This window comes from Phyllobates terribilis, unplaced genomic scaffold, assembly GCF_046119375.1.
Source record: "Phyllobates terribilis strain yellow unplaced genomic scaffold, ASM4611937v1 Scaffold_4340__1_contigs__length_62093, whole genome shotgun sequence".
Classification (NCBI taxonomy): domain Eukaryota; kingdom Metazoa; phylum Chordata; class Amphibia; order Anura; family Dendrobatidae; genus Phyllobates; species Phyllobates terribilis.
This window is the reverse complement of record NW_027367092.1, coordinates 6,047-29,169: the sequence shown is the minus strand read 5'-3', so window position 1 is coordinate 29,169 and position 23,123 is coordinate 6,047. Positions and strand designations below refer to the sequence as shown.

Genomic DNA, 23,123 nt, shown 5'->3' with positions numbered 1-23,123 from the left:
TAAAAAACGAATCACAGAATTGCTAAACAAATACCCGGTTAGAAAAAAAAAATTAAGAAAACTTAAAATGACAAATCTGGAAGTTGGACCACCAAAAATCGATGTTAGGAATAGCCGACTAGGAATAATTAGAGTTTTGGATATAAACACAATATCAAACGATAGAGACATTACATATAGGAGAAACACAAAACAAATTAGGTTTTGTAGTTATCATTCTTATATGAGGTTACTTTAAGGGTTGGAGTCTAATGCCACCATTGGAGAACAAGATCCTCTGTGCTTCCATTCCATTCTACATCTACATACAAGTATACAACCATGACAATTGATGTGGTCCTCCATCAGACACGACACTTTAATTCCTCCACATGCGCCCCTTTTTGTGCTACTCCAATTTTTGAAAATCGGAAGATGTTATAAACTGTATTTCTCAAGGGACTGGATTTTGGAAGCATGAAAGAGAAAGACATGAAAATGTTGTAAACTATATTTCTCAAGGGACTGGATTCTAGAAGCATGAAAGAGAAAGAGGGCCGAATTTTTGACGAAGTAATTCCGGAATTGGTAGTAGAGGGGTTCTTTTGAAAGGATGCATAAAGTCTACCTATTTTGATTAAGAAACGAAATTAACGTAGATGTAGATAATAAATTAGCTGGTGTATTAGCTGTAAGCATATATACACCAGGCACCAACCCAATTCACCGGTACTAAAAATAACAACCGAAACTGCTAGTCAATAAAATAAGTCAAAAAATTGGTGAATACTGTAGTAGAAGATAATGCGTGTTGTAATGTCAGACCCATTCAATATTTGCAATGAATAAAATAAAGCAGAGGAGTGGGATATACTGTAGAACAAGTTACTATAGATAAGTTCCTCGCATTTTTATAAATACATAGATTAGCGGTTGTTGTATTGATAAGTTTTTTAGTTTAAAAAAAGTAATATTTGATTATATTTTAATATAAATTTAATACATACACTATATAAATTTCTTTTTAACGGGTGGAACTAGGATCTTATTAACATGACATATATTGCACCCAACTCCAGACTATATACATACACTATATAAATTAGTCACTTTTGGAGTTCAAACACCTAAACTCTGAGTAAGGAAACAAAATTCCTTACCATGCACTACAACCAGTGTTCTAAAAAGTCCGCCCAGGCGCTAGTCGGCACCCTAACATTTTGACTAGGAGCTAGTCCTTTTTTTAGGTGGTAGGAAAAAAATCCCCAGTCTAGGAGGCTACGCCCGCCTAGACGTTACGTTTTTTTCTTGGTGGGGGTATGCGTTCTTTTTTTCTTAAAGGGGTATGCGTTCTTTTTTTTAAAGGGGTATGCATTCTTATTTAGGTTAAAAGTTAAAAATCAATCACATCCTCTCGTTCATCCCACGCCTCCACCTCTCACCTCTCACCCCTATCCCTCTTAATTGAAAACTTTGTCGTCCCTACTATCTCCCACTTCCATCTCATCATGCTGTCACCTCTCATCCCACCAGCTGCCTCTCACCTCACCTCACCTCTCGTCCCGTCTCTCACCCTCGTTAGGCTCTCCCTGCCCCTCTTCCTCGTACTGCGAACAACGTCCACTAAGAGTCTACGACTGCAACTATGGCTTATGAATAATTATTTAATATTACTTACGTTGAAACATGTGTTGAAAGCTATATGATTTTTGCTTTTTCTGGTCATATAGATCTTCTTTATGATGAATACTATAAAGTCTATGAATTTTGGATGATTAATGAGCAAATTATATGATTATATTAAAATTACATAGTTAAATCATGAATTACTATGAAAATTATGAATCAATATATTTTGATTTAGTTTTTCATATAAGGAAATTATATTAAAATATAAAAAATAAGTGTTATGATATTGATCCGCCTAGCCTTCCTTCACAAGAGTCGCCGTTTGGAACGGAGGCTCTACTACATTTTCCCACCAGAATGCACATTTTGGTAAATTATTTCGGAGAATAACTATTTCAATAAATAGTTTAAAAAAAATAACTAGATTGAAAAAAAATTCCAAAGAGGAGACATAATCGGCGTTGACTTAGCCTAATCAACTCCGAGAACCAGGTTCTCCTTCATTTTAGTTTTCTGATTATTTCCCTCTAGTCACTTTTGCTGGAAACTTCTTGAAATCGGGCCTATTTGTTCACGGTGCTGCTTGAATTCTAGCCTATTAGGCAGTCTATGCTATCTACATATGGATATGGAGTAGTGGTCAGTGCTGCTTGAAATTTTTAACTCTATCGAGGATTCAAAAATGTGTCAAAAGGAGATTGAGAAATTTGATTTACTGCCTTAGGAGTGCAGGCCACAAGATGATTTAAGGATAGTCACTAAGAAATTAACCAAATTTTAAAGGAATTCACTAAGAAGTAAGAAGTATGCTATTTATTAGAACTTTGGTTAAGTACGCAGAGGATGTTACAGAGGATATTATTGCTCCACTTGGCCAAAGTTTATAGCTTTTTTTGGATTTGGTTCATTATTCTTACTCTCTTCAAAACATTTTCTCTGTCCCCTTTTTGCCACAATATGCTTTCTCTCCGTCGTTGTTATCTTGAATGCTAAGAAACCCGGACATTGCATATCATTCATTATATTAACATTGAGCCAACTACTAAATCTGATATGAGAAATGTAATATATAGTCAACCAACAGTATTTCTTACAACTATCAAAAGCAAACTGAGCTAACTTACACTTATATATATATATGTAGGAGATATTTTTCACTAAATTCCACACACAAGACTGATCACATTCAGAGAAGACAACGGTTTTAGAGAGATTTGTGACCGGTAAATGTCAAAACGGTTTAAGATTTTAGTTGTGGGTGCCAAGTTGTACAAAACCTTCGTTCTGTTGAATTTTGACATGTATATGATTGTCTGTAAGTAGAAAGCTCAAAAACGATATTTTAGAGTCATTTATGCGCATTTCTGAAATCACTCTCTCATCCTTTTTTGTATGAATAATCCTAAAATGTCTCTTTATGGAAATTGTACTTTCTCATAGAACGCATTATATATGTAGGATCGGTGAGCTTCTCCAACGAGTTGGGCTTAAGGAAGCTTGAAACTCGTAACAATGACGGAAGAGAGAAGCTAGACTATATAACGAACAAGAACAATTTCTGTGTAATCTCTCTTTGATGTATTCAACTCTTCAAGAACTGTGTTTACAAAAGGACAACTATTCTCTCTCTTTTATCTCACACAATACAAAGCAATACACTCAAAGACTCTCAATTACAATTTTCGATTAACTTCTACTCAAGCTTAATCCTAAGCTATATATAGAAGATCACAAAAGCTAGCTAAAACCCAATGCGGAATTTACAGACGTGCTTATTTCCCATTGGCTGACAAGATAGACTTCGTTGGGCCGTTAAGCGCTGATTCACTTCACCCAATCATATCTTGACACGTATTTAGCTGGCTAACTACTTCTGACGCGCGCGCTGCAACAACCAACTGCAACTTGCTCTTCAAGAATTTATTCACCACGTGCAAAACTCTTGATGCTTGGTTTCTCTTTGCGCTTGCTCAGTTGTAAAGCATTTTAGCTCGCTCTTTGAGTCTTCTACCAGATTGACTCTATTTAGCTTGATAACTCCAGCGTCTTTCGTCTCACTGAATATTATTATCACCAAAGCTTTAAGCGACCTTCAAATCACTTCAAGCTACCTTGAAGCTACCTTGAACTCTGCATACACTTTGAGTTCCAAATAAAATGTTTAAGTTTGATCTCATCAAAACTAAGGAACATAGTTTAAGCTACCTCAGCTTTACTAACAATTTCCCCCTTTTTGATGATTTCAAACTTATTTGACTCATTCACAAAGATAACATGTGGATTTGAATAATATCTCGCTTAAGCAGATAGAACAATGAAACAAGCTCACTTACACATCACCTTACCTTTCTTCAGCTTGCCTTTCATTCCCCCTAAGATCAAGATGTGGGTTTGTATCCTTCTTGACTTTGGTGAATAGAATAGCATTCCTAAATGCACATTTCAAAATCCCCCCTTTTGACATCATAAAAAATACAGTCAAAGTACAACACATAGGGAACTCTCGAAACTCCTTAAGTATACTATCTCCTAGGCATGCTTGAAAATCAATAGGATCAAGGTATGCGTAGATAAGCATATAAGCAATCAATCAGGAATAGTGAAAAATGTTAAGCACGCATACTATTCATTTTAAAAACAGATACATCACTGGATGAGCAAAAACAACACTAAGGCAAAATATTGGCAAGCTTAGACAAAAGGCAAAAGATAGCTGGGCAAGATCTGAGCTGAATCGTCAATCCTTCTTCATTTGCAGCATCTCACTCGCAACTTTCGCTATCTGAGTAAGTTGGTAAGCTATTAAAGCTAACCGTTCATTCTGTTCCTTCGCAGCGTCTCGAATAGCTCGCTCAATTCGATCCAGAGACTGCATAACTCCAACATTAGTCACAGCTGATGTAGAGGCAAACAGGGTTTCTTCAGACTTGGGCAGCGAGAGTTTGGGAGGTTGCTTAGCCTCTGGCTCATCAGATTCAGCATCTTCCAGATCTTCAAGAATCTTCTCTGTGAGCACCTCGTCAAACTGCTCTTCGAACTCTAATCTGTATACCTGATGCTTTTGCATCAACTTGGCTACTAGATGCGGGAACGGAATGTCTGCCTTCGTATTAGCCAGCGAAGTGTACATGTGAGTGAACATAATCTGTGGAGTGTCGATAAGCTCCCTCCTCAAACACTTATGCAGGAGCACACCATCAACAATTGTCACGACGTCTCGCTTATCTTTCCTTGGCATAATATTGCATACTATAATGTAATGCACCACTCGAAGAGAATAGGGTAGGTAGTCTACCTTCATCTCCTTCTCGTTTGCGTACTCACCAAATAGGTCGTGCTTTAGCTTGCTGGACCCTCGCGGCCAATTCTTCTTCAGAACATGGTTGAAATTACCTTGCCCAGTCTCCATGTTGATTACCTCAGCAAGATGCGTGACTGGAATGAATAACGGCTTCTTGTTCCAGGTAACTACGATTATCTCGCTTGGATGACTGGCGTCCATGGGCTCATAAGGTTTCATGTGAGAATAGAAGGCTCTCACTAGATCTGGATTTGCTCTTGTTGGGGCTACTTCAAGGGTATCCCATCCCTGCAGGCTAAGCATATCGAGAGCTTCGTCGAGGTCGAACTTCTCTTTCAGCGCTTTCCACGTCTCTTGTGCTGTAATCACCGGCGACAGAAGATATCTCTTGGCTACCCCCGCTGCGATAGGAGGTCGAGAAACTGGAACGATTGGAAACTGAGAGCTAGTCGTACCTGTTAACCGCTTTACTCGTTTCCCTTTTGACTTCTCAGATGTTGAGGCAGGGAGAGGCTTGGTCACCACTGGTGTTGTTTCCTCTTCATCGTTTGCAGCGTCCTCGTCGTCATCTGAATCAGCAGAAATAATATGACGAGGTCGCTTCTTAGAAGCGCTGGTAAACTCACCAGGTTGTAACACTGGCATGGTGCAAATCATGTGAGCTACGGGCTCAAACTCTGGTTCAGAAATAGGATTCTCATGGACCACAAGCGCCTTGCCCTTCTTAGGAGAACGCGACTCACCTGAGCTAGAAACTGCTTGATTGGTCTTCGACTTAATAGGCGAATCCTCAATCTCAAGAAACTCACGCGGTGGAGGATCGCGCACTGGAGACGGAGTGGGCGATCTCGATTTTGCGTGCTCCTCAACAGCATGCTCCTCAGAATGTTCCTGAGACGATTTATCCTGAGCATGATGAGTTTGAGGGGTCTCTGTGTGGTGGGATTGTGTTTTGGTGGATTGTGGAGGTGTTTGGGTGGTCTGTGTGTTTGAGGACTTGGATTGTTGATAGGCCAGATATTCTAAGTAGGCGGCCTTTTCAGCGGGTGAGAGCTTGGCAAGAATGGCACTTTGGGTGGAGTCAGATGAGGCCATGGTCAGAAGATGGAGATAAGTGAGAGGAAGGATGTGAGAGTGTGGAGGTAGAAGATGAGAGTAGATGGGAGAGAGAGAGAAGATTAAAGGTAACGTAAAAATGGAGGGCTTTACATACCTATTTATAGGTCTTCTCAAACTCAGTTTGCTCAAGACTCTAGCACTCCAACGGTCACAAGCAACGTCTCTATTTCAAACGGCTCTCTGAATTCTGACACGGATCCTGGAAAGATACACTTGCCAATGGCTAGAAGTCCAACGGTCACACGTTTTGAACACTGCATGAATAAATGAGGACGCGTGTAGCATAACTCAACACGTGGATTCTGAGCGTCCTTTCTGAGCGACATGTACCAGCGACCTTACCATCCAGACTCAGTCTTACCCAGGGATGAAGAAAGCGTGACTTAAGATAGAAGTAATGTACAACGCGTATTACAACACAATTATCTGAGGCAATAAAAATACAAACTTGTACACAAAAAATGTTACACTAGGAAACATGGAATGTACATGTAGAATATCATGTATTGCACGTAGGGAAAATAGAATATAACACACGCAAAGTCACTCAGGGTAAGCTGAAACACATGTATTCACTCATGAATACTTCCAAATGTGGCTAATAGGGTTTGGAAGCGTTACAGAGGAGAGGGATTTATGGTGGGAAGTGTAAGCATGAATCATATCTCGTTTGGCTTTGTAATGGGCTAGAAGCGATCATCATGTCTTACTAGAGGGTTGAATATGAATAAGCATGCAAAGTAATGAACACTTAATCAAGAATGAAGCTCAAGTGCAATCATGCCTTTTATGATCCTCTAAAATAGATAAAACACACAAAGAAGATAGTACTAATCCTCATTCCTAAAGTTCCCCATATGAAGTAAAAATATGCATAAGTTAGTCAATATGGATGGAACTTATCATGCTTACCATGATTACCTCAGTCAATATGGATCATTCCCAGAAGCAACCTTAGATGGAGGAAGGGCAACCTGTTTAGAGGCTTGGTGAATATGTCAGCGACCTGCTCCTCAATTCTGCAGAAAGTGAGCTTAATATTCTTCTTCTCCACGTGATCTCTAAGGAAGTGATGTCGAACATCAATGTGTTTGGTCCTCGCATGATGGACAGGGTTCTCGGACACGTTGATGGCGCTCGTGTTGTCACAACGGATCTCTATAGTGCCAAGCGTGACGCCGAAGTCCACCAATTGTTGCTTGAGCCAAACCACTTGGGACGCGCAAAGGGCCGCTGCAATGTATTCGGCTTCCCTAGTCGAGGTCGCTATGCAGTTTGCTTCTTTGAGCCCCATGAGACGAGTGAGGGACCCAAGAATTGGGCCATTCCAGAGGTACTCTTGCGATCCACGAGGTACCCGGCGAAGTCAGTGTCTGAATACCCTATGAGAGACAGGGAGCCTCCCTTAGGATACCAAAGACATAGGTTCTCAGTGTCCTTCAAGTAACGAAAAATCCGCTTGATATTCTGAAGGTGATTGGCCCTTGGGTCGCTCTGGGCTCTCGCGCATAAGCTCACAACAAATACAATATCAGGTCGCGAGGCAGTGAGATACATAAGGGACCCTACCATCCCTCTGTATGCAGTCTCGTCCACCTTCTCTCCACTCAGGTCAGCGTCCAGCTTTGTAGTGGTGGAGATGGGAGTAGGAAAGGGCTTGCTCGTGTCCATAGAAAACTTCTTCAGAATCTCGCGCAAGTATTTCTGTTGATGAATATGGATACCTTCCTTCTTCTGAGTAACTTGTAAGCCGAGGAAGTAGTTGAGCTCCCCTATAAGACTCATGTTGAAGCGTGAAGACATAGTCTCCCTGAAGTCTTGTACAAGATCATCGTTAGTTGAGCCAAAAATGATGTCGTCGACGTAGACTTGAACAATAATGAGGTCCCCTTTAAGCTCCCTTATGAACAACATCTTGTCCACAGTGCCCCTTCGGTAATTATGCTTGATCAGGAACTCGGATAGGCAGTCATACCACGCCCGAGGGGCTTGCTTCAGGCCATAGAGTGCCTTGTCGAGGAAGTAAACATGGTCTGGAAAGTCGGGATCCTTGAAACCTGGAGGTTGCTTGACATAGACTTCCTCGTTCAGGCTGCCATTCAAGAAAGCTGTCTTCACGTCCATCTGATACAGCTTGAAATTCTTCAAGGCTGCAAAAGCGATCAAGAGGCGGATGGCTTCTAGGCGAGCTACGGGAGCGTAGGTCTCGTCATAATCGATGCCCTCTTGCTGACTGTATCCTTGCGCTACCAGTCTCGCTTTGTTTCTCACAATGGTGCCTAAGTTGTCCAACTTGTTCCTAAACACCCAGCGCGTCCCTATAATGGACTTGTTGGGAGGCCTTGGAACAAGTCGCCAAACTTTGTGTCGCACGAATTCTTGTAGCTCCTCTTGCATGGCAACTATCCAGTCCGGATGTTGGAGGGCTTCCTTGATATTCTTTGGCTCTACAAGGGATACAAAGGAATGGAAGGCCGCCAAATTGTGGAGCTGAGAGCGTGTGAAGACTCGGTCGGAGAAGGGGGTGAGAATCTGGTCGGGCTTGTGGGAACTCTTCTGCTGGTAGTTCTTGGTATTCATCGTCAAGGCTTCAAGAATCAGGTCAAGTGAAGCCGAGACAGAAGTAGAGGTTGACGATGGTGCTGGGGTCGCTGAAGCAGGAGGCTGGGTCGCTGAAAATGAGGCTGGAGTCGCTGAAGGCGGTGCGGCTGCAGAAGCGTCCGTCCGTAGGGTCGCTGAAGCCTTCTTCGATGGTGTTGTAGCTTTGGGGGCCTTCCTTTGTGCTTGGAGGGTCTCCCTGGGCCTTACCTTGTCGAAGTAGAGGCTGAGCGATCTGGTGAAGAGAACGTGAAAGGAGTCGCTGATGCAGGCAGATTTCTTGAGCTAGCGACAGGGGGAGCCGCCACGTCTTCACCTGGAATGGTGCCTTCATTTGTTGGGGGATCCTCTTCAGGTGCCTCTTCAAGAGTGTCCTCCTCTGCGTCATCGAGGTCGGGGCTGTCTCCTTGTGCGCCTGTATGTGAGGGAGCGTGGGGAGCTGCCTCGTCATCGTCACTGTCCGTCGCATGAGATGAGACTGAGGAAGGACGGTGAGAAGGCATGATAATCGGAGTAGCCTCGCTTGTCTCAGCGTCACTCGCAGCGACCTTTGGAATTGGGCGCTCGTCAAAGGAAACATGGATGCTCTCCTCCACCTTTCTTGTACGTTTGTTAATCACCCTGTAACACTTACTGGAAGAAGCATATCCAAGAAAAACAGTCTCATCGTTTCTAGCATCAAATTTACCTAGGTCATCCTTACCGTTATTGTGCACGTAGCACTTACAGCTAAAAACGCATAGGTGAGATAGGTTTGGAGTCTTTCCTTTGATGAGCTCGTAAGGCGTCTTCTCAAGGATCGGTCTCAGCATTGCACGGTTCATGATATAACATGCAGTACTAACCGCTTGTGCCTAGTAGTGTCGTGGAAGGGAGCTGCCCAGTAACATTGTGCGCGCCATCTCTTCCAGCGTCCTGTTTTTGCGCTCCACTACACCGTTTTGTTGAGGAGTACGGGGTGCTGAGAAATTGTGATGAATGCCGCGTTCCCTGCAAAATTGTAAGAATTGTCCGTTCTCGAACTCTAGCCCATGGTCTGAGCGAATAGAGCTGAGAGGGACCCCTAGTTGCTTTTCAAGAAGTAGAACTAAAGATAAGAACTCCTCAAAGGCCTCATCCTTAGTTCTAAGGAAAAGTGTCCAGGTAAAACGGGAAAAGTCATCAACAATTACAAAAATATATTGCTTACCTCCAGTACTATGTAGGCGAATGGGGCCGCATAAGTCCATGTGAAGCAGTTCCAAGGGTCGCTTTGTAGTAACTGATTTCTTGGGGGCGCTAATGATTTCCTTGTAATCTTGGCTCTAGCGCACTCTGAGCAGTTAGTCATTGTATCTGGCTTTATATCTGGTAGTCCCCTTACCAACTCCTTGGCATGTAAGTTGTGTAGGAGATGAAGGCTAGCGTGCCCTAGTCGTTGATGCCACAAATTTGACTGTTCTTCCAGGGTCGCTAGACAGAGGTGTTTGGAGGGAACAAAGTAGTGATCAAAAAGATAAGTATTATCAACCCTCTTACCTTTCATAATTACCTCCTTGTACGAGTCTTTGACGAAGCATTTTGAAGTAGTGAACGTCAGTTCGTTTGGACCTTGATCACAGATTTGATTGACACTCAGGAGGTTGAATCTGAGGTTGTCTACTAAGCTCACATTGCGTACTTGAATATTTGGGGTGAGCTGAACGCTTCCAGTGGCCTTGATGCGTCCTTGTTTCTTGTCTCCGAAGGATATGGAGCCTCCTTCACTAGATTGAAGCGAGAGTAGAAAATTAGGGTCCCTGTCATATGACAAGAGCACCCACTGTCAATATACCACTTGCTCCTCGCTTCAACCTGTATTCAAGAAACATTAGATTTTTGGTTCCCATCGAAGTCGAGGCCTAGTGGGTGGATTAGTAGTAGCTCCCCTAGATATTTCCCTTTTAGGCCTATTAGCATGCTTGGCTCTATTGGGTCATAGTATGAGGGATCATTCAGGTCTACTATTATATGTGGCTTGGGCGCATATCTGGCACGGTTCTTTTCTCTGAGAGCTTGCTTAGAAGCGCACTCATGAACCCTATGACCATTGTTGCCACAATGCGTGCAATACAAGTTGCCTCGCACATACCTGTACTTACCCTTTCCTGGCCGGAAGGGCGCTTGTTTTTCAAGCTTAATTTTCTTGGGCTTAGTTCTTGCCTGTTTGACATACATCTTATGAGTTGGTTCCCCATGATACCACTTAGTTTCTTTTGGGTTATGTTCAAGTACCCTTATCTTGTTTTCAAGATAATCATTTTTACTTTTAAAAGACTGTAAATCTTGAGAAAGTTTAAGGTTCTTTTCAGTCAATGACATGTCCTTAGAAGGGGCGAGCTCAGATGTACACCCTAAACCGGGTCTAGAGAGGACAAACACTGTTTGGTTGACAATTTTTGCCTCAATAGACTGATTCAGTTTGTCAATTTCAGCCAGGATTGTGTCAAGTTGAGCTGAAACATTCGAGTCTGAAGGAAGGGTGCTGCGTTTGCCTTTACAAAGTTCACAAAACTTTGTAACGACAACCGTTTCACCCTTAAGCTTTTTGGTCATCTCGAGTGTTTCAGTTTTGAGGACGCTAATTTCGTCAGTGTACTCAGTATTCTGAGTCAATAGCAGATTATTTTCCTCAATCAGACCTTGACAGAGATCAATTAGATCTTGTTTGGGAAGGATGCTTAATTTTATAGAAGATACCTGAACAGGTTGACCATCATCAGATTCTTCTTGGGCCATTAGGCAACGTCCTTGCATGTCTTCGCCAAGATCCAGTTCTTCATCTGAATCTCCCCAAGTGGTGAAGAACGCCTTCTTAGGTTCGCTGGATGTAGAGCTCGCAATGACCTTCGGTTTCGTGCAGGTTTTCTAAGTGACCCTTTTCTTGACAATTGTAGCAGGTAATGTTTGTCAGGTCTCGCTTAGCGCCTTGATCCTTCTTGAAGCTACCTTTGGCTTTCAAGAACTTTTTGACCATCTTGGTCATCAGCACTATTTCTGCGTCCTCACCCTCATCGATGGAGGTCTCGCTCTCAAGTTGTTGTAGCACCTTTGTGAGCTTAAGAGCAATTCCTCTTGTTTCCTTGATTGAATGGGCTTTGACGGAGGCGATTGTCGTGATCGACAAGATCAAAGTAAAGTCCCAACTCAGATTCCACTAGTACAGTGGTAAGTAGGGGTCGAATCCCAAGAGAGTCAGTGATAGTCTATTTCTATGATGCAACTAGAACGTAACCAGAGGGGGGTTTTGTTGTTGTTTGTAACTAACGTATTTAAATCAATGAAAGTAGTAAGAGATTGTTGTAACAATGATTGGGAGAATGAGCTCACTTCCTTTGTATCCACACAATGTTCATGATAGATTGTTGATCATCGAATTCTACTAACATATGTTCATATCGTATAATTTAGTTGTCCTACTCTTTGTTCGTAAATAGCACTAGTCCAAATAGTCCTAGAAACCCTTATTGTAAGCAATAACCAAGGAAATCCCAAGGTTCAAAAGCACAATAGCATGAAGATCAAAGATAAGTAGGCTCATGCAATACCATTGGCAAATAGCCGATACTCGACATGAGTTCATAATCTCTACACAATAAGCACTCGCAAATAGTCTATGCAAATCATGCTCGCTACCTAAAGGTCAAGGCTTTTCAAATAGAATTGTCAAGTCCTAGCAATATGAATGATAATAACTAAACCTAGTGTGCACTCTAGATAAAATCAAGATCAAACAATAATAATATAAAGCACAAGAGATTATGAAACAATCTTCAAATTAAACCAAAACATATGAGTTTGAATTCTCACAACAAATCTAAGAACAAAGGTTTCAACTTGGAAGTGAACTACAATGGATTTAGTTACTCATGGCAATAGAAGCCATGAATAACAATGGATGAAGGTAGAAAATGAACCAATGTATGATGAACGATGAAGAACTCTCCCAAGCAAGCCTCCCAATACATAAACTAGAATTTTTCTTCCCAAACCCTAAGCTATCTACTTATATAGTCTTCAACTCCAAAGGAATAAAATAACTGAAACAAATCCTAAAAGATATGGAAATCCTATAAAATAATACTAAAAATCTCGCAAAGAACATCATTCCGGGACCGTCATCTCGACCGAGAACGTCAATTCTCGATCGAGATCTTGCCTGCAGAAACTTCTGGATATACTTTCTCGACCGAGATTGCTTCCTCTCGTCGAGATCTTCACTTCTCGGTCGAGAATCATGGAATTCAATCGAGATTTTCTTCTCCGAATGTCTTCTAAGTTTCTGTTGCTCTTTCTCGGTCGAGATCCCTCTTCCTCGGTCGAGATTCTTCACTGCTAAGGTGATATGCAACTCCACAAGCTTCGAGGCAGCTCGTCTTCGCCTCTTAGCTTCTCCAATGGTGTAGGCGTGGCTAATCTTCATCTAGCTCATCCTGAATGTACTAAAGACGAGCACAAGGGGGATCTCCAATACAAAAGCCATAAAACGCTTACAAGCATTCCGCGAATCTACAAATGAACTCCTAACCTATATTCCGGAATTACCACTCGTCAAGCACCTAAACACCACTAAACCTAAACTAATAGTCGCTGGTTAACACCATATAATAAGCTCCTATCAAACTCCCCCACACTTAAACCTTGCTCGTCCTCGAGTAAGCAAAACAACGCTCACTCCTCCTATAAGCACAAAGGTCTACAGTAAGTATGGGAGAATTCTACCAGCGACTATAACTCCAAACTCCGAGTGTAAACGAGCTCTAACCTAACTCCGATCTATCTCCTTGTCTCTCCGAGATGACCTACCCTTTTCCCTCCTTATATCTCCACTTCATATGTCACCATTCCATAATAGTAACCAATCAAACCAAGTGGTGTGCGTTAAGCACAAGTGGGAATCCTAATCTCCTCTAAGGCTATGGGAATCAAGGGCAATATAGATATAACAATGAAAAACCGAGTCACCCACTCGCTCAATACACTCTTTATTCCTCCGCTTCAAATGATGTCCTAAACCACTAATCAATAACCTCAAACCACACATCACAACCACCAATCCTAATCAAGAAATCCGTATAGCACAACCACAACAATATGCATCAAACTCCAAGAAATAGAAATCTAATCCTAGAATCTAATACAACCGCCAATAGTGTGTAGTAAATCTGATGAAATAGTGAAAGGGTGAGCATGCGAAGTATGAATGTCAATAAGCTCGAAATAGAAGAATAAAAGGCCAATTACTAACTTCTTATCCCTCCTTGGTGAATCCTAAAACCCGAGACAATCCTTCAACTCCCTTCTTATGTCTCCAACGCCAATAAATGATGTAATCAATCTAACCAAGTAGTGGAATAATCACAAACAATGTAATCCCGGCGCCCTTTCGGGTTTTCACCAAAATTCTCTGAAATGGTAGGAACTAAATTTTATTCATTTTTCATTGGGCGCCCCCTTTTGCATAAAGTCATTTGTTACTCGCCCGGCTTTTACTCTTTCTTTTTATACTTTTTCATTTTTTTCATTTTTTTACGATTTTTTTTATTTTTATGTTTTCTTTTTCTAAAGCATGGAAACTGTACAGACTCTGACCCGATAACGGATATCATCTCCTTAGAAAACAAGACATCAACTCCCTAAAATGCATACTCAAAAGACGACTAAAACAAGCAAACGACTATACAATATAAACATGCAAGCAATCTACTCTCCCCCACACTTGATTTGCGCAATGTCCTCAATGCAGCAAAAGACGCATAAATGAATAGGGAAGAGCAAGAAAACTCACAATCACGGCTCGTCTCCGCTGTCGCTACCCTCGTCGTCGTCGTCCTCATCATCTTCCTCCTCCTCCTCCTCCTCCTCCGAGCTCTCAGCATCATCTTCATCCATGTTCGTGCTGGGGGCAGGAGTACGCCTCATCACGTACGTCGTGACGTTATCAGAACTGGAGGTGTGAGCAGGGCCCTGGGGGTAGTGGCTCCGTGTGTAGTCAAAGTGGAGGGCGAGAGAGATTCGGATGCCTCGTTCTTTGTTTCTGGGGGTGCTTCTCGATCGAGATTATCGGTTCTCGGTCGAGATTCTGATTTCTCGGTCGAGAGTTTAGTAACTGAGCACTCTGTTGAACTCTTCTCGGTCGAGAGGATGGATCTCGGTCGAGAAATTGCTGTTTCGATTCGGCAAAGAGATTCGTCCGGGAAGTATCCTAGACTCGGCTTTGCTTCTTCTCCCCCGTCATGCACGATGCGGCTTAGATGGTCCGCCACAGAATTTTCGGACCCCTTCTTGTCTCGTATCTCCACATCGAACTCGCTCAATAGCAAGATCCACCGGATGAGCCTCGGTTTTGACTCCTTCTTCGTCATGAGATAACGAAGAGCTGCATGGTCGGTGTGGATGATCACTTTCACGCCAAGTAAATATTGTCTGAATTTGTCAAGGCGTAGACCACAGCAAGTAACTCCTTCTCGGTGGTGGAGTAATTTTTCTGGGCGCCGTTCAAAGTCATCAAGGCGTAGTAGATAACATGCATTGCTCGCCCAACTTTTTGTCCAAGAACGGCTCCCACGGCATAGTCACTTGCGTCGCACATGATCTCGAATGGGAGAGACCAATCCGGCGCTTTGATGATAGGAGCTGCAGTGAGGTGTGACTTCAATGTGTCGAATGCTCTCTTGCACTCGTCGTTGAGGTCAAAAGTCACCTCCTTCTTCAATAGTTCACACAAGGGTGTCGCGATCTTGGAGAAGTCTTTAATAAACCTGCGATAGAAACCTGCATGGCCTAGAAAAGAACGAACTTCGCGGACATTAGTAGGATAGGGCAGAGACTGAATTACATCAATCTTTGCCTTATCGACCTCAATCCCCTTAGAGGACACAATATGACCTAAAACGATGCCATGATTAACCATAAAATGGCACTTTTCAGAATTCAAGACCAAATTGGTCGCGACACATCTTTGTAGCACAAGTGTCAAATTATGTAAGCATGCATCGAATGAATCGCCATGTACCGTAAAATCATCCATGAATACTTCAATGAAATTCTCAACAAACTCGGAGAAGATGCTTACCATACATCGTTGAAATGTACCGGGTGCGTTGCATAATCCGAACGGCATTCTGCGGTATGCGAAGGTGCCGAAAGGACATGTGAAAGTAGTCTTCTCCTGGTCTTCTGGCGCTATAGCCACCTGGAAGTATCCTGAGTATCCATCTAGAAAACAGTAGAATGCGCGACCCGTAAGACATTCGAGCATTTGGTCAATAAATGGTAAAGGGAAGTGGTCTTTGCGAGTTACCGCGTTTAGCTTGCGGTAGTCGATGCAGACACGCCATCCCTTCTGCGTCCTTTGTGGAACCATCTCACCGGCTTCATTCTCCACGACAGTGATCCCTCCCTTCTTCTTGACGACTTGAGTCGGGCTGACCCACTTGCTATCAGAAATTGGGTAGATCATATCAGCGGAAAGCAACTTCAGCACTTCTTTCTTCACAACCTCCATCATTGGAGGATTCAATCATCGCTGGGGTTGCCGGCTTGGTTTAGCTCCTTCCTCAAGTAAGATCCTATGCATGCAGGTTGCGGGGCTTATTCCCTTGATATCAGCAATGGTCCATCCCAATGCTGTAACGTTGTTCTTCAGAACCTGCACTAGCTTCTCTTCTTGTACTTCTGTGAGCGCGCTGGAGATGATTATTGGCAAAGTCTTCCCTTTTCCAAGGAAAGCGTACTTCAGGTGCGAAGGTAGTTCCTGCAGCTCAATGGTGGGTGCCTGTATAACAGAAGGGAGCGGCTTCTCGCTCGAGAATGTTAGTAACGAGGGCCCACCGGCCAAAAGGGTACCTGGAGCATCTAATTGTGCTAGTTCCTCATGTATATCACTAGTAAGAATCATATCATGCTCATCAGAAGTTCTTATGCTATTCTCTATAACAGATTTCAGTGAATCAATCCCGCACATATCAAACGTTTCTTGCACAATAGGATCAAGTACATCAATAGAGAAAATAGAGTTATCATTCGCAGGATGCTTCATAGCTTCATAGATATTGAAACTAACAACTTCCCCATCAAACTCTAAAGTGAGCGACCCACTTGCTAGATCAATTTTAGTGTTAGCTGCCTTCATGAAGGGTCTACCCAGAAGGATAGGAGCAGCTTGATTATCATGTTCCATATCTAGCACGTAAAAGTCAGCTGGAAATATCAGACTATCAACCATTACCAACACATCTTCGACTATCCCTTTCGGGTAAACCGTCGATCTTTCGGCAAGTTGAATCACAATCCCTATCTCAGTCAGGGGTCCTAGGCCAAGCAGTTTATATAAAGAGTAAGGTACAACATTAATAGAAGCACCTAGATCTAGCATGGCCCTATCAATTTTCTTCTCACCTATTATGCAAGGTATACTAATCATACCTGGATCCGAACACTTCTTTGCCATCTTTTGCTGGAAGACAGCTGAAACTCTCTCGCTTACTTGCACCTTCCCTTTTCCTTTAAGCTTTTGGTTCCTCTTGATGGTGCATAGCTCCTTCAAGAATTTGGCGTAACGAGGAATACTTTTGACGAGTTTAAGTAGAGGGATGTTTACCTCGCACTTGCTAAACGTCTCGAATAACTCCTTGTCATTTACTGGTTTGCGCGTCTCCTTTAATGCTTCAGGGAATGGTGCAGGTGGCTTCTCGGAGTACAGAGGAGGGAAGTTGGGCCTCACATAGTTCTCTTGACAAAGCTTGAAGTCGCCTCGATCCTCGTACTCGTCTTCGGGCTGAGTTTTAGAAGTTTCTGGTGCAGATCTCAATCGAATGAGCTTTTCTAGATCGAGATTTTGACTCTTGTTGTTCTGCACACCGTCATCTCGATCGCGATTCATACCTTCTCGACCGAGATTGGTCATTCTCGATCGAGATTCCACCTTCTCTGTCGAAAAATCTTCACCTGAGTTTCTGGTGTCCTTTTCTCGATCGAGATCCTGTCCTTTCGATCGAGATTTTGCCCAGATCTGTGATTTTAGCCTTTCTTCTTCAGCAACTCGGACATTCCTTCTGTATTCTCGATCTAGCTCGGCTTGGACTTCAGTTGTTGATCTTCCGTCCACCATCGTCTCATCTTCTGAGCTCCCTTCAAGTATTTTCCCACTCCGGAGATGTATAGCGCTGACATTCTCTCTTGGGTTCCTCTCGGTTTGAGAGGGGAGACCCTTGGAGATAGTTTCTTTTATCTCCGAGACCGACTCCGCCAGCTGTCCAACTGTCTTCTCAAGGTTTTTGATGCTGGATTCAGTTGTCTGGACATGCGCGGTAAAGTGCTTGGCTAGGGAATGGATCATATCTTCGGTGGATGGCCCTTGCTTCTACGGAGGAGGGGGTGGAGCGCGATTCTGATAGTTCTGGTAGTGGTTCTGAGATTGACCACCATTTTGATCGCTCCATCGGAAGCCAGGATGATCATTGCCTCCTCGGATTGTAGTTGTTGTTGTCGAACCGAGGCCTAGAGGGTCCGTAACCCCCTACAGCATGCACTTCAGCAACGGTTGAATCTTGTAGTTGTGGGCACATGTGAGTAGGATGACTCTCATCAGTGCAGATCCCACAAGCTCTAGCTGGCCTCTGATTCTGATTGCCAACTTGCATCCCCTTGATCAAAGTAGTGAGCTCAGCGAACGCACTTCTCCAATCATCACCGGAGCTAACAGCACTAGCTGTTTTCTTCGTGTAGGTTCTCCCGAAGCTCCGTGTTCCGTCAGCAATCTCATTTAGCCTCGTCCGGGCTCCGTCGGGAGTCAAGTTCATTATGTTGCCCCCACAGGCAGCGTCTACCAGCCGCCTCTCATGATCTAGCAACCCATTGTAGATGTGAGTTACCAGATCTTTCTCTTGAAACCCATGAAACGGGTTGCTAGCGCATAGTTTATTGAATCGCTCGACATAGTCGTAGAGCGACTCATCATCTCCTTGATCAAAACTAGCGATAGCTCGTTTCAGAGTCGTCGCCTTCTTCGTGGGAAAGTATTTATCAAGGAAGGCCTTCTGCAATTTAGGCCACGTGTCCACTGTGCCGGTAGGGATCAGATAGTACCAGCCTCTTGCACTGTCCTTCAGCGTTAAGCCGAAAGCTCTCATCTTTAGCTGCTCCTCGGTCACATTACTAGGTCTGCTGCAGTTGCAGATATCATGGAATTCACTCAGATGCCTGATTGGATCTTCTCCAGCCAGGCCGTGAAATTGCGGCAGCAGATTTATGAAACCTATTTTGAGCTCAAAGTTAACGCCAGCAGCTAGGGCAGGCAATGTCAGCCCCAGGCGTTGCTGCGCCAAATCAGGATCGGCGAGCTCTCGCAGAGTTTGGTTTGCCATTGATTCAGTCACTAAAGTTGCTAGAGATTCTCGCAAAAACCGCAGGTGCGTCCGCTCTATCTCTGGATCAAAATCAAGCAAATCTGAGTCAGTAGCACGGGTGTGGACCATAAGATAGATCCACACCAAGATTAGTAACAAAATAGAAACAAACTATAAATCTGGCTCTCCGGCAACGGTGCCAATTTTGACGGAGGCGATTGTCGTGATCGCCAAGATCAAAGAAAAGTCCCAACTCAGATTCCACTAGTACAGTGGTAAGTAGGGGTCGAATCCCAAGAGAGTTAGTGATAGTCTATTTCTATGATGCAACTAGAACGTAACCAGAGGGGGGTTTTGTTGTTGTTTGTAACTAACGTATTTAAATCAATGAAGGTAGTAAGAGATTGTTGTAACAATGATTGGGAGAATGAGCTCACTTCCTTTGTATCCACACAATGTTCATGATAGATTGTTGATCATCGAATTCTACTAACATATGTTCACATCGTATAATTTAGTTGTCCTGCTCTTTGTTCGTAAATAGCAACTAGTCCAAATAGTCCTAGAAACCCTTATTGTAAGCAATAACCAAGGAAATCCCAAGGTTCAAAAGCACAATAGCATAAAGATCAAAGATAAGTAGGCTCATGCAATACCATTGGTAAATAGCCGATACTCGACATGAGTTCATAATCTCTACACAATAAGCACTCGCAAATAGTCTATGCAAATCATGTTCGCTACCTAAAGGTCAAGGCTTTTCAAATAGAATTGTCAAGTCCTAGCAATATGAATGATAATAACTAAACCTAGTGTGCACTCTAGATAAAATCAAGATCAAACAATAATAATATAAAGCACAAGAGATTATGAAACAATCTTCAAATTAATCCAAAACATATAAGTTTGAATTCTCACAACAAATCTAAGAACAAAGGTTTCAACTTGGAAGTGAACTACAATGGATTTAGTTACTCATGGCCATAGAAGCCATGAATAACAATGGATGAAGGTAGAAAACGAACCAATGTATGATGAACGATGAAGAACTCTCCCAAGCAAGCCTCCCAAAATATAAACTAGAATTTTTCTTCCCAAACCCTAAGCTATCTACTTATATAGTCTTCAACTCTAAAGGAATAAAATAACTGAAACAAATCCTAAAAGATATGGAAATCCTATAAAATAATACTAAAAATCTCGCAAAGAACATCATTCCGGGACCGTCATCTCGACCGAGAACGTCAATTCTCGATCGAGATCTTGCCTGCAGAAACTTCTGGATATACTTTCTCGACCGAGATTGCTTCCTCTCGTCGAGATCTTCACTTCTCGGTCGAGAATCATAGAATTCGATCGAGATTTTCTTCTCCGAATGTCTTCTAAGTTTCTGTTGCTCTTTCTCGGTCGAGATCCCTCTTCCTCGGTCGAGATTCTTCACTGCTAAGGTGATATGCAACTCCACAAGCTTCGAGGCAGCTCGGCTTCGCCTCTTAGCTTCTCCAACGGTGTAGGCGTGGCTAATCTTCATCTAGCTCCATCCCGAATGTACTAAAGACGAGCACAAGCGGGATCTCCAATACAAAAGCCATAAAACGCTTACAAGCATTCCGCGAATCTACAAATGAACTCCTAACCTAGATTCTGGAATTACCACTCGTCAAGCACCTAAACACCACTAAACCTAAACTAATAGTCGCTGGTTAACACCATACAATAAGCTCCTATCAGGCTTGCTCGCTGTCTTTGATTTCTTGAACTCGGAATTTCCCAGCAAGCGTTGCAACTGGAAGAGTCTTGGTTGCTTCTGTCATCAGCATTATCTTCTTGATAGTGTCATATTTTGTGTTAACACCATGGATGAAGGCTAATGACAACGACCATGGTTCAGTGACTATTCCGGCCGCGCTTATCTTATCAGCTAGCACTTGGAATCTTGAGTGGTAATTTGCCACACTTTCGGATTCAGTCATCTTGAAGGAATGAAACTCCCTTTGTAGATCAAACTTTCGATTGTTCTTCATATCATCACTCCCCTGATTCATTTCTTGAACAGCCTTCCACATTTCTTGAGCGGTAGCGATGTTCATGATTTTTTCCATATCTTTCCTCTGAAGAGAGTTGAGGATGAGATGGCGAGCCTTAGCATTCTTTTCCATTAGAGCATACTCTACTGGTCCCCAAGGCTTGGCGGTTGTTGCAGCTTCAACCTTCTCATCACCATGCTCGATAATGTTCCAACACTGATAGTCGGTCTGCTGAATGTAGTTCTTTGTCATGGCCATCCACCAGTCTAGCTCGCCTTCGATCAAAAGGTGAGGTTTGTTGAGCGAAATCCCAAGAAGGTGCTGGTTGGATTCTCCAGGCATGGTGTTGATTCTTGAGAGGGAAAGATCGAGAGGGAGAGATGTTGCAGAAACTTAGAACAAGAGAGATCGAAGCAGAAACCTAGGTTCTTGAACGAAGATCCAAGCTCTGATACCAATTGTAGGATCGGTGAGCTTCTCCAACGAGTTGGGCTTAAGGAAGCTTGAAACTCGTAACAATGGCGGAAGAGAGAAGCTATACTTTATAACGAACAAGAACAATTTCTGTGTAATCTCTCTTTGATGTATTCAACTCTTCAAGAACTGTGTTTACAAAAGGACGACTATTCTCTCTCTTTTGTCTCACACAATACAAAGCAATACACTCAAAGACTCTCAATTACAATTTTCAATTAACTTCTACTCAAGCTTAATCCTAAGCTATATATAGAAGATCACAAAAGCTAGCTAAAACCCAATGCGGAATTTACAAACGTGCTTATTTCCCATTGGCTGACAAGAAAGACTTCGTTGGGCCGTTAAGCGCTGCTTCACTTCACCCAATCATATCTTGACACGTATTTAGCTGGCTAACTACTTCTGACGCGCGTTGTGCAACAACCAACTGCAACTTGCTCTTCAAGAATTTATTCACCGCGTGCCCAACTCTTGATGCTTGGTTTCTCTTTGCGCTTGCTCAGTTGTAAAGCATTTTAGCTCGCTCTTTGAGTCTTCTACCAGATTGACTCTATTCAGCTTGATAACTCCAGCGTCCTTAGTCTCGCTGAATATTATTATCACCAAAGCTTTAAGCGACCTTCAAATCACTTCAAGCTACCTTGAAGCTACCTTGAACTCTGCATACACTTTGAATTCCAAATAAAATGTCTAAGTTTGATCTAATCAAAACTAAGGAACATAGTTTAAGTTACCTCAACTTTACTATATATAATATATGTACGGACTATGAGGATGACAATTTAGTAAGTGTGAAGCTTTAATACAACTCTTGGCTGTAGATGATTTTGTATACAGTGACTCTTCGAGTGATCATACCGTGCTTCTTTCTAGTACAATTTTTTTTCTTTCTTGAAGTGTGTTTTATGACATGATTTTATAATTTATACTAAATGATAAAGGAACTTGTTTTCCTTTAACTGTACAATCTTCTTAGTCTTTTAATAGATAAGAACTTTGAATTGATCGCTAATTCAGCCACAAATTCTAATCACATCAGCACCACCAATACATCTGCGATGTGAAGTTTGTACGTCTAATATCTTGGTGCATTTCCATACCAGGAAGTTGCAGTTAAGAAATTCTAAGACCAGGACTTTGCAGGCACTGCTCTTGCTGAATGTAGAAGAGAGGTAAGGTTTTCTAGTGACACAGTAATATGGTGTAGGGGAAAATATAATCAAGGGGTGACTGCAATTTTACGATTGATGTATGTAAGTAATGATTAGATTTTTCTTTATTTTTTAAAATGTGGTATAATCATCTGACATTGAGGTATTGTTTGAAGTTTTGTGTGACCATGACATTTTTCTATTTATTTTTTTTTGGCCCGGTGTGATTTAATTTGTAATGGAAGTATGCGAAGAAAACTTAAAATAAGCGTGTCTGCATTTGGCTCTATATCTATTGAACTAGGGCTCGAGTGCATTTGTTTCGCAAGATACGGAATAACAGATGCGATTTAATAAAGGCTATAAAATCTGAGAAAGAATGATCATATGTCTGTAGATTATTACTCCCTCCGTCTTTGATCTTCTCATTTCTTTCTTGAGCACTATTCACACTTGCAAATAATCTTCTCGTTTT

At 42.4% G+C, this 23,123-nt stretch overlaps 1 pseudogene; it reads right to left on the bottom strand.

Annotated features, from left to right (window-relative positions):
• Positions 1 to 14,565: 14,565 nt before the first annotated feature.
• Positions 14,566 to 19,011, bottom strand: LOC141249170 (uncharacterized; annotated as a pseudogene).
• Positions 19,012 to 23,123: the final 4,112 nt, after the last annotated feature.